Source organism: Crinia signifera, chromosome 12 (assembly GCF_055691185.1).
Source record: "Crinia signifera chromosome 12, ASM5569118v1, whole genome shotgun sequence".
NCBI lineage: Eukaryota > Metazoa > Chordata > Amphibia > Anura > Myobatrachidae > Crinia > Crinia signifera.
Genome location: NC_139228.1, coordinates 70,390,133 through 70,401,004, shown reverse-complemented (window position 1 = coordinate 70,401,004; position 10,872 = coordinate 70,390,133). Strand labels below are relative to the sequence as shown.

Sequence of the window (10,872 nt, the reverse complement as noted above, 5' to 3'; positions counted from 1 at the left end):
GGTATGCGGTCTTGGATAATGCAGGGGGAGAGAGGTGCAGGTGTAGGGGAATGAGGGATGCGGTCTTGGATAATGCAGGGGGAGAGAGGTGCAGGTGTAGGGGAATGAGGGATGCGGTCTTGGATAATGCAGGGGGAGAGAGGTGCAGTGTAGGAGAATGAGGGGTGCGGTGTTGGATAATGCAGGGGAGAGAGGTGCAGGTGTAGGGGAATGAGGGATGCGGTCTTGGATAATGCAGGGGGAGAGAGGTGCAGGTGTAGGGGAATGAGGGATGCGGTCTTGGATAATGCAGGGGGAGAGAGGTGCAGTGTAGGGGAATGAGGGGTGCGGTGTTGGATAATGCAGGGGAGAGAGGTGCAGTGCAGGGGAATGAGATCTCCCATCAGGACCCATTCCAGGTGGGGGAAGGACACAATGCTCTGTTCTTGGACTTCCCTCTTAATTTAGAATGACCATCAGCTGTGACCAAACCTCTTTCTTATCAATGAACATTCACCAGGTGAGGTCCAGGAACAGCGCGTTGTCCCTCCTGGCATTGTGGGCATGTCAGAGGGCGCAGTGTATGGAGGGCACTGGCCGGCGGGGGCCGGGCTGCTGCTGCTGTGGGTCCCCGGGTGCACACAGGTCCCTTGGCCCACCAGAAATAATTTAGCTTAGCATGACAGCGGGCCCGGCTTCTCCCCGCAGCAGCACGGCTTCCTCGCTTAGCCCCGCCTCTTCCTACAGGCCCCGGTCACATGACCGTGACGTCAGACAAAGCTCTCTTGGCGGTGGCCGGTGCTCGGGCCCGTGCTCGTCCCTCAGACCCCCGAGCCCCGAGCGGACAGCCCGGGAGAGGAGCCTGGCGGGAGGCCCCATAGCCCTGCACGGGCAGCGTCCTCACCCCGTGGGTAAGACATGTTTCCGTGCAACCTCATGTGCACTCTCGCCCGCATCGCTGTCCTGCTGCTGGGAGCTGGCATGTTGTGCCAGGGTGTAATGTGGAAGGTGCTGGCATGTGGGTTCTGCCAGGCTGGGGATGAGATATGAAAGTTGCCAGGCTGGTAGTGGGATGTATATGGTGCCAAGCAGGGGTAAGATGTGGCATGTGCCAGTCTGTTGCTGAAATGTGGGAGGTCCCAGACTGGTAGTAACATGTTCCAGGCTTGTGGTGAGGTGTGGATGGTGCCAGGCTGGCAGTGGTATGTGTATGGTACCAGGCAAAGGATGAAATGTAGTAGAATGTGCTGGGATGTGATGGGTGCCAGGCTTGTGGTGAGGTGTGGATGGTGCCAGGCTGGCAGTGGTATGTGTATGGTACCAAGCAAAGGATGAGATGTGGTAGAATGTGCCAGGCTGGGATGTGATAGGCGCCAGGTTTGTGGTGAGCTGTGGATGGTGCCAGGCAGGCAGTGGTATGTTTATGCTACCAAGCAAAGGGTGAGATGTGGTAGAATGTTCCAGGCTGGGATGTGATATGCGCCAGGTTTGTGGTGAGGTGTGAATGGTGCCAGGCCGGTGGTAGAATGCCTGGCTGATATGTATGGTTTGTATGGTGCCAAGCATGGAATGAGATGTAGTTGAGGCTGAGATGTGGAGGGTGCCAGACAAGTGATGGAAATGTGGAAGCTGCCAGGGTGGCGGTACAATGTGCTAGGCTGAGAGGTGGGTGGTAGAATGTGCCAGCTTAGAGGTGGGTGGTGGAAATGTGGATGGTGGCAGAATGTGCCAGGCTGCTGGTGGAAATGTGTATGCTGCCAGGGTTGTGGTACAATGTGTCAGGCTGAGATGTGGGAGGTGCCAGGCTGGCAGTGGAATGTGGATAGTGCCAGCCTGGGATGTAGTAGGTTTCAGACTGGTGGTGGGATGTGGATGGTGCCAGGATGATAGAATGTGTCAGGTTGGCAGTGGAATTTGGGAGGTACCAGGCTGGTGAGCTGTGGATGGTGCCATGTGGAAGTCTGTGTACTTGCAGCACAGATGTCCTCGTGTGTAATGCCAGGTGTAACAGGGGCATATTTTATAAGCTGTCTTCTCCGCTAGACTGCTGACCTGTACAGGTTGTTGTAAACCTATTGGCTGCTCTTGGTACCCGGTGCGAACTTGAGCAGCTGTACTTTGCTATAGATGAGTTACTGCATTCGCATCGGGTTTTTAGCATTTGTAAAAAACCCAATAACAACCCTCCTCCGTTAATTGATTGCGATCTCAAACAACTTTAGGGGCAGATATAAGCTTTTCTAAAGCTTCCCATAGTTTTTTGTGGTGATTTGCCGCAGTCCGTGTACGTTCTCGTTAAATTTTGACAATTTCACTAGCGAGAGTGAAGCTATTGGATTACTTTATCCTCGCGTTATACCTCCTCTATGGTTTGTAGTATTCTTACATACTCATTTTTAAGAATATTTTTTTTAGCTCACTGCTGGGTGAAAGGGCAGGAAACTCATTGAGGGTATTGCTGAATTGTAACATAAGAAGTATACAAGGCAGATGCACAGTATACAACAATGATAAACTCTGCAATGTAACACAGAGCAGTATCGAAATTCTTGGTATAGTGATTGGCCAAAACTACTAGCCAATCTACATCCAGCATGTAACATAACAAGCCACAGTGTCCTTTTAAATGCGATACATACGGATGACCAGCGGTCAGAATACTGGCGCTGTCATCCCGAAGTAGGTAATCCCAGCCTGGGTCAGGTAAGTAGATTTACCTCCGCACATCCGAGCACTAAAGCCACACTAGACAAGTTTTTGAAGATCTCGATCTGAAGGGCCATTCTGAGCGATGATAAAAAATAAAGTCTAGTGTGTATGCTCAATATACTTAACAGCTCCCCTTCGTCGCCACTACGTGCTGGTCAATTTCAGATATATAGCCAACTTGCATTAAGGACGGGTGTCCTCATTGAACAGTACTGATAACTATATTGGTCAGTGTGTAGGCACTGTATTGTTCACCCAGTTCCACCGCTGATATCGTTGACAAGATCGGCGGTGCTGCAATTCGTCTAATGTGTACAGGATTTAATCCCTCCCCTGCTAGTGCAGCGGTAGCCAACTCCAGTCCTTGAGAGCTACCATTGTTAACATTTTCCAGGTCTCCTCATAAAATCACAAGTGAAGTAATTAGCTCCACCTGTGGATCTTTTTAAATGTGTTAAGGTGCATACACACAATTTTTTTGACCAATTTTCTTCATTTCAGCCATTCTTAACGAAATTGGTCAAAATATGTTTCAGTGCATTTGCGACAAACGACATATGATGATGCGCATACCCCCCAGTTGTTCATCAAGGTTCATCAGGGAGTGTAGGAGATGCTGGCGGTGGCCTGCAAAATTGCTGGACACTTTTGCCACTCTGCCACGAAATTGGTCAAAAAAAATTGTACAGTGTGTATGAACCTTTAGTCAGTAATGAGTGCACCTGTGTACCTGCAAGGTGAGCTGAAAAACGTGAACTGTTGGTAACTCTCGAGGACTGGAGTTGGCTACCCCTGTGCTAGTGCCTAACCCTCCCTGCCCTGTACCCCGCCTCCTAAGCCTAACTTCCCTAACGTGCAGCCTAACACTGAGATCCCCTTGGCATACTACACCTAACTTTCTGCCCCCTCCTAATCCTCCCTCCCTCAAAATGCCTAACCCCCTATACCCTGCTGCTTAAGAATAATCTCTGCCCCCCCCCCCTGCAACCTAACCCCTGCTTCGTAAGTGCCGATCAATTGGAGAGGAAGCACTATCCATTTGCCTTTAAATTTGTTATTTTTTGATTATTTTTCTATTTTGTGAGTGTTTTTGTTTCTTTTCTGGTTACCAATTAAATATGCTTTCAAGTAAATATTTTCAGGCTGGCCTGGCTGACTCTTACTGCCTCCCGTATTTCTAGAATCCCGATAGGGGTGTCCTCTTGGATTCTGGGTATTCTGGGTAGAGTAGGCCACCTTCCTCTACCTTTTTCCCAGAGAGTTTGGCCGGATCTTTGATGCTTCCATATAACCTTCCACTGCGTTGGCCATATGTTGTCATTTCCTGTTCGTTCTTCTCATGTCCGTAGTGTTTGTGCATTAGCTCCTATTAGATTGTTCTGTGAAGCACCGGCATTTACACTGTCTGCTGTAGTCAAAGGTTCAGCGTTACCTATTAATGAGTTTTATTGTTGCGTTCTTTTATTTATTTAAGGTCTGCAGGTGGTTTATTTTCTTGGCAACTGTCTGAGAACTGCATTTGTTCTGATAAGGACACTGTGTAACACAAGGACATAATCCGTTCACTGTTACTTCTGATCTTTGTGGTATGTTCCGGTGAACGGCTGTTTATATATTATACTTCTATTTATATATATTTTCTTAACATTGGATTAGTTCTAGTTAATAGATCATGAAGGTACTTTTATTGTGTCTCTATATGGGAAAAGCGTCCCCTGCTGGGGGTGTATACAAATAGGAATCCCTTTGTTTACCGGCCTTTAAACGATCAAACGAGAACTTTATGGGTTTAGCCACTTTGCGCAGCTACATACGGAAATTCAGGCGCTTTATATGCTAATGTGGATCTAATTGGAAAAACAAGTGAAGAGCTCCAATGGATACCCGTTTGGATATATGCGGCTAGACCCGCGTTCTTTTTTGTGCATTTAAGTCTGGGTTTTTTCTTGCTCCACCATAGGCTGCTAGAAAGAAAATGTCTGGCCTCAGCTAATGGGTCTGATAGACGCCCATACGTATAGCATTAGGCTGTATAGCTTCATGTAAGCCTGTCAGGGTTGTATACATTTAGGCCCTTATTCAGATCTGATCGCAGTACAAATTTGTTCTCAAAATGGGCAAAACCATGTGCACTGCAGGTGGGGCAGATGCAACATGTGTAGCGAGAGTTAGATTTATGTGTTATTTTGTTTCTGTGCAGGGTAAATACTGGCTGCATTATTTTTACACTGCAATTTAGATTTCAGTTTCAACACACCCCACCCATATTTAACTCTCTCTACACATGTTGCATATGCCCCACCTGCAGTGCACATGGTTTTGCCTATTTTGAGAACAAATTTGTACTGGGATCAGATCTGAGTAATGCTGGCCATACACGCTGCGATACGGGCATGCGTTCGGTGCTTAACAAGCATGGATTGCATTGCATTGCCTGTGCATGCAATGTGATGAAAACTATGTGCAAGCACATACTTTTTGTACTGTGCGATGAGGTGCCACGGGAGCGCGCACCTCAAAGCACATAACGCACAGCCTGCATTGGAGCATGTATGGACTGCTTAAGGCCCTTAACCTGTGATATACATGACACAACAGGAGCTGAAGGAAATAAACAAGTGAGAGAAGGATTCGGGAGTACTAATAAAGAGCGGCTGCATCTCTATGGGAACTGCGCAGCCATGTCCACGCTGATGGCTGATTAAAGTCTTTACAGATGTTTCGGGGGGATGGAAAGGTAGACACTGTACATAAGATAATATGGGTTTGGCAGATGCCTGCTAAATGCTTCCTGCATGATCCGGTAATCTGCACCTGTTGGTGAAGGAGAAATAATGGTGTTAAGGTGCAGACACACTGGGCGTTTTTTGCGCAGCGATGATGGGGAAAAATCGCTGGGCTGTAAACCACCCGTCTAAGGGATTTTCCCAGGGGTGGACAACCTTCCATATCAGGACACTTTGGAAAGCCGTCCACACTATCACTGCTGTTAATACCTGCAGATGAGCGGTGATGATGCGGGAGCACGCACCAGCACTCCTCTCATGCTTGAAATATCTAGACCAGCGATCGCTACGCGCGCGGCCACGCATCGCGGTGTGTTCTACACACACACACAAAAAGACGTGTGTCCATTAGACCGGTTTTCGTGGCGTTGGGCTGAACCTTCCAGCAAAGGGAAATCCTAAATGCTACAGCTTGTAAGACGGCCAGCAGTTTGGGGATGGTGCTGTTCTGTTTCAGCATGATCGTATCCCTGTTCAGAAAGCAAGGGACATTTCTTGCAGAGTTTGGTGAGGATAAACCTGACCGTTCTTGTCAGAGCCCTGACCTCATCCCCTTCCAACATCTTTGGGATGAATTGGAATCGTCCACATCAGCTGTTCAGTGCGGGGCCTATATGGTAACTGCGCTGGATCAATAATCTTGGTAGCTGTGGTAAAAAAAAACCATTCACAATACAAGAGCAATGGGCTGGAAAGAAAGCGTTATTGTGGCAGAGGTACAGGGAGAGTTACTGGTAAAAGGTATATGTGCAGGGTAAGGACACAGATTACAGTGTGATGGACCATGGGCCTGCAGCTCTACATGTCTGTGTATTCTCTTCTCCCGGTAGGTATATACACGCTGAGAACGGCCTAGGTTAAACTCAGTTTTATAAGTAGGCATAGCTTATTATATAAGGGGGGGGGTTCAATTGTTCATGATCCAGAATGAGCAGCTACACCTGTCCAACGTCCTGGTTAGTGCGCTGCAGACTTTTTCCGCATTTCTGCTCGCCTCCTCGGGTAAATCTTTTATGGACATTTTGCTGTTCTCGGTCCAACACCCCTCCCCCTTCTTTCCTAGTGCGATGTAATGTTGGATATTTGGGCCCGATTCATACCTTATCGCTGCTCTGCGAAATAGATGGCCACCAGAGTGTAATTCCACCCGAATGAATGGCTTGCCATATTAATCCATTATCTGATGATGACACTGAAGAGCCAGAAGCGATGGGATAGGTGGCTTGTCTCGTGAAGGACGCCCTCTAGCCCGGTGGAGCGCAGCAGTGCAGCATCCGTTCCATAAGTGAATGGAAGACCTCTAGCGAGATTCCCGTATTGTGGGGATACATGAAGTTCATGAAGGGCCACAACTAAATCTGCAATGCAGTTAATGATGGGTTCAGACGGATGAGTGGGCCATTCCCATGCCACGTGAACACAACCCACACCGTTATGGAACCACCGCTAGCCTGCACGTTGCCAACTGGTGCTGCTCCACACCCAAACCCTACCATCAGCCCAAAACCACCTGGACCAGTGACTCATCGGATCACTCCACATGCTGCCAGTTCTTCAGGGTCCAATTAGTTAAGTCACAAGCGCAGGTGAGACGCTGTATCCAGACGTAGTGTTAACAGCAGCTCTCTGATTGGTCTTCTGCTCCCATATCCCATGGAAACCATAGAACTCTGCACTGACTTGCTGATATGCCTCTCCTGCATTGAATGTGGTTGTGATTTGAGTCTGTGTCCGTAACCAGCAGTGCCATGGGCCACTCTAGCCAGGCACCGTAAATCTGTAGTTGTATGGCCAGCTTTACTTTGAAATGGAACGGTTTTCAGGACGCATTCAAGGCCGATTCGATTCCAATGCGCGCTACCGTTTAGTGGAAATCGCACAGAAAACTAGACTGTGCAGGCTAGACTATATTAATCGAATGCGTTTTGCCTGGCATGGGATTCGGTCCCACTTGAATCGGGATCGAATCACAAGGCAATCGTACTGTGTGTACACCCTTTAACAATGAAAAAAATTCCATAATAGCCTCAAACAAGAACAAAAACAAGTGATCGCTGTCAATATAATACACTTAGGGGGGTATTCAATCTCCGCAGCCATCTCCCAACTGGGGAGACGGCGGCGGGGCCCTATTGAATGCTGCCTTCCTCAACAGCATTGAACAGGGGATCTCACAGAAGGAGCCTGACTTCACAACCAGTCGGGCTCCTGGCTGCAGCTCACCTCTTCCCATCCGCAGCTCGCGGCCGCGCCCCCTTCTCGTCCCGCTGCAGGCGGCACATTGAATCCCGCCTGCTTTTTCTCGGTCGAGCAGACCGAGAACGGGACAGGGTCACGGCTGTCGGGACAGCTCGACAGCTGCGGCCCATGATTGAATACCCCCCTTACATGTGGGAAAGTTAAATCGCCAGAAATTTGTAAATTTGCCAATGTACAGAGGCAGTACAAGTTTTAGAGAGGGACTTGGCGTTTCCTGGTCTGCGTCCCTCCGTTTCATATCCGATTGCAAAATTCGGTTTGCACATAATTTCATAAACTTCACTCTTCTGTAAATATTACTTTACAGTGGCCATAGTAGAACAGGGAATTTCCACTGGGACTGTAATGGTGTACACACGGTAAGATATGCCATGCTATGCCGGTCCCGGTGCGATCAGATCGCATTGCACGGCATGCAATGGCAATGCAGCCAAGACTATATGCCTTGCGATACTTGAACGTGCATCGGAATCGCAAGGGTTGAAACCCTTTTGCGATCTGCATGCGATGCCGACACGATGTTGACTATATCGTCAACATCGGAAGGCATATCTCACCATGTGTACACACAATAAGGAAGAGGTTTGGCTGTTATGTGATGATTTAAGTACAGGTTGAGTATCCCTTTTGTTCCGAATGTTTTTATATTTCGACAAGGTATCTTGAGGAGGGCCCCCATGTGTGAACACAAAATGCATTTATGTTGTGAAAACACATGAAATACACACAAATATATTTTGTGTATGAAACAAGGTTTCAAAACATGAAACAAAGTCTGTGTACTAGGTCAGACGCTGAATTTGAATGCCAAGCAATCATATTTTTTTGCACATATTTGGAGCCAGTTACATGTCACGCCCCCCCCCCCCCCAGTAGTGGCAGTTACATGCCATGCCCCCCAGTAGTGCCAGTTACATGTCACGCCCCCAGTAGTGATTTAAAAAAAAAAAAAAAGTGCATTCCGAAAACTTGCTTTTGGAATCATTTGGATAACATATATCCAGATAAGGGATACCCAAATTGCCAAAATGCAGCAATTTCAAAATCATTTTCAATGTACAATTTGCGGAAAATAAATAAATAAATATATATATATATATATATATATATATATATATATATATATATATATTTATTTCTGCTCGTAATCCACACCCCCACCGGCTTTGCGCTCCTCAATGACGAGCAGTCGTCAAACGTCCTGTCTGACAATACGTTTAGAATGTCCGTTTTTATTGCGCACATTAACCTTGTTTTATTTTTTAAGCAGCAGTAAATGTTTTGACTTCGCCGTTTTTTTTCCTTTCAGATTGTTAACTCTGGTGTAATGTTATATTTCCTATCGAACGTGAAAATGGCAGTTCACAGACCACATCGAAATCTGGCTTTTACAAGCTGTTTTAAGACGTAAAGCATATACATAACATCTTCCTGTCTTGAAGCTAGTCACTTAAACTAATTAAATTGTCCACCCCCCCCCCCCCCCCCCCCCAGAAAAAGTACATTTGGCTGTGGTCCTCTGAGACAAAGCGGTAAATGCTGTGAGCCCACAGATATTGCGCTGTGCGCCTGCTCGCTTGCAGCATGGCCCTGTGTTTCAGCTTTCCACCCACACTAATTGTTTCGTATCCCAACAATGTCTTTCTGGGGAGAGTTCTCTGAGCTGCCAAAAAGGACACATTGTAATTAGATTTTCTGAAATGCACATGACGTCCCCTGTATCGCCAAGGCTATGGAAAGGCAAGAAAGCAGACTTGCACATGGTTATTTTACGTGACTCCTGCTGTAAATGCTCCCATTTTTATGTTTCCTGTAGGTTACCAAGGGTGATACTAAGTTACCGACTTTGAGAACCTCTGGGACGGCTCCGTAATCTGCACCGAGGTAAAGGATTACTCAGGTAATAAGCTGAAATAGATCATTGTTCCGTCGGACCCGGCTGGTCGCTAAGTACACACTCGGGCACCAAGCGCAAGACCTCAAACATCTCAAACTATCTTTTTATAATCCCCGTGCGTTGTATAATGTTTACCCCTCAGCATATAGGCATGTCCGAGCTCTGTAATCACTCAAATAAAAGCTGCCTTTGGCTCCCATTCAGAGGCTGGAATCAGGCGATCGTTTTGTAGTACTTGTAGATGCAACATGACCTCATGCTAGGGGTAACCAGACGATCGCTGGCTCTGGCGTTTATTTGCTTTGTAAATGTGCGTTGCCTAAACTTTTTTTTTTATTGTTATTTTTATTTTAGTTTCGAAGTGTGTTAAACTGCCTGCCAGTATAGAAAGGGGGTGGGGGGGGGGCATGAATAATGGAATAAACTCAATAGAAATGTTGGTCTATAAAATGCAAACCTCCCGGTAGGTTGATGATGACGGACAGAACCCATTCCTGTTGTGCCTGTAAAAGAAATGGTTTACGGGAAATTGTACTTCTATGAATTAATGTTTAACCCAGGGTTGGGGAACCTTCGGCCCTCCAGCTGTTGTTGAACTACACATCCCAGCATGCCCTGCAACACTTGCAGCATGGCCTCATAGCAAAACTGTAACAAGGCATGCTGGGATGTGTAGTTCCACAACAGCTGGAGGGCCGAAGGTGCCCCATCCCTGGTTTAACCCTTTGAGTGCCAAATGAATTGCCAAGCAAAAATTTGTATTCATCATAATGACCTGTAATAATTACCTTTTTATATATAGGAAATCTTTTTTTGAATTTATATAACAAATGTGAGCATTTAAACATGGTGGTTTTTTTTTCTATTGAAAACCAAAGATTTTTTTCCCCAGCTCTTCCCTGCATATTACTGTAGTTGTGTGCACATACACTTGTTCAGGTCCCTGCTTGGGCTTTCTATAGGGAAATAGTTTTATAACCTGTGGGGTAACTCCAAGTTGTCTTAAGGACTCCTAATTCTCCCCTCAAATATTGGGTCTGCTTCCGAGCTGGATACAGGTTTGATTCGGCCGCCGGTGGGCAATATTTTCTGCTCTGCGTATGTGTCGGCTCTAGATGTAGCTTGATTGACAGGCTGCAGGCGGTTGTGGGTGCCGACGGCCATTGTTGTAGGAAAAGGCATTTCGCCACCGTTTTGAGGTAGTTTGAAATCGGACGACTGCATATATCGATGAATCGCTTG

General features: G+C 47.0%; 1 protein-coding gene across 3 annotated transcripts in view; it reads left to right on the top strand.

Moving 5' to 3' along the window:
• Positions 1–724: 724 nt before the first annotated feature.
• The window catches only part of DICER1 (dicer 1, ribonuclease III), a 45,408-nt gene continuing 35,260 nt past the window's right edge, over positions 725–10,872 (top strand). Inside the window, exons 1-2 of one of the 3 annotated variants that reach the window (XM_083166681.1) lie at positions 725–890; positions 9,550–9,617. The gene's annotated coding sequence lies outside the window, so the exon portion shown is untranslated. Of the gene's footprint in view, positions 891–9,549; positions 9,634–10,872 lie in introns of all 3 variants that reach the window. The other 2 variants (XM_083166680.1, XM_083166682.1) reach the window with 2 other exon arrangements.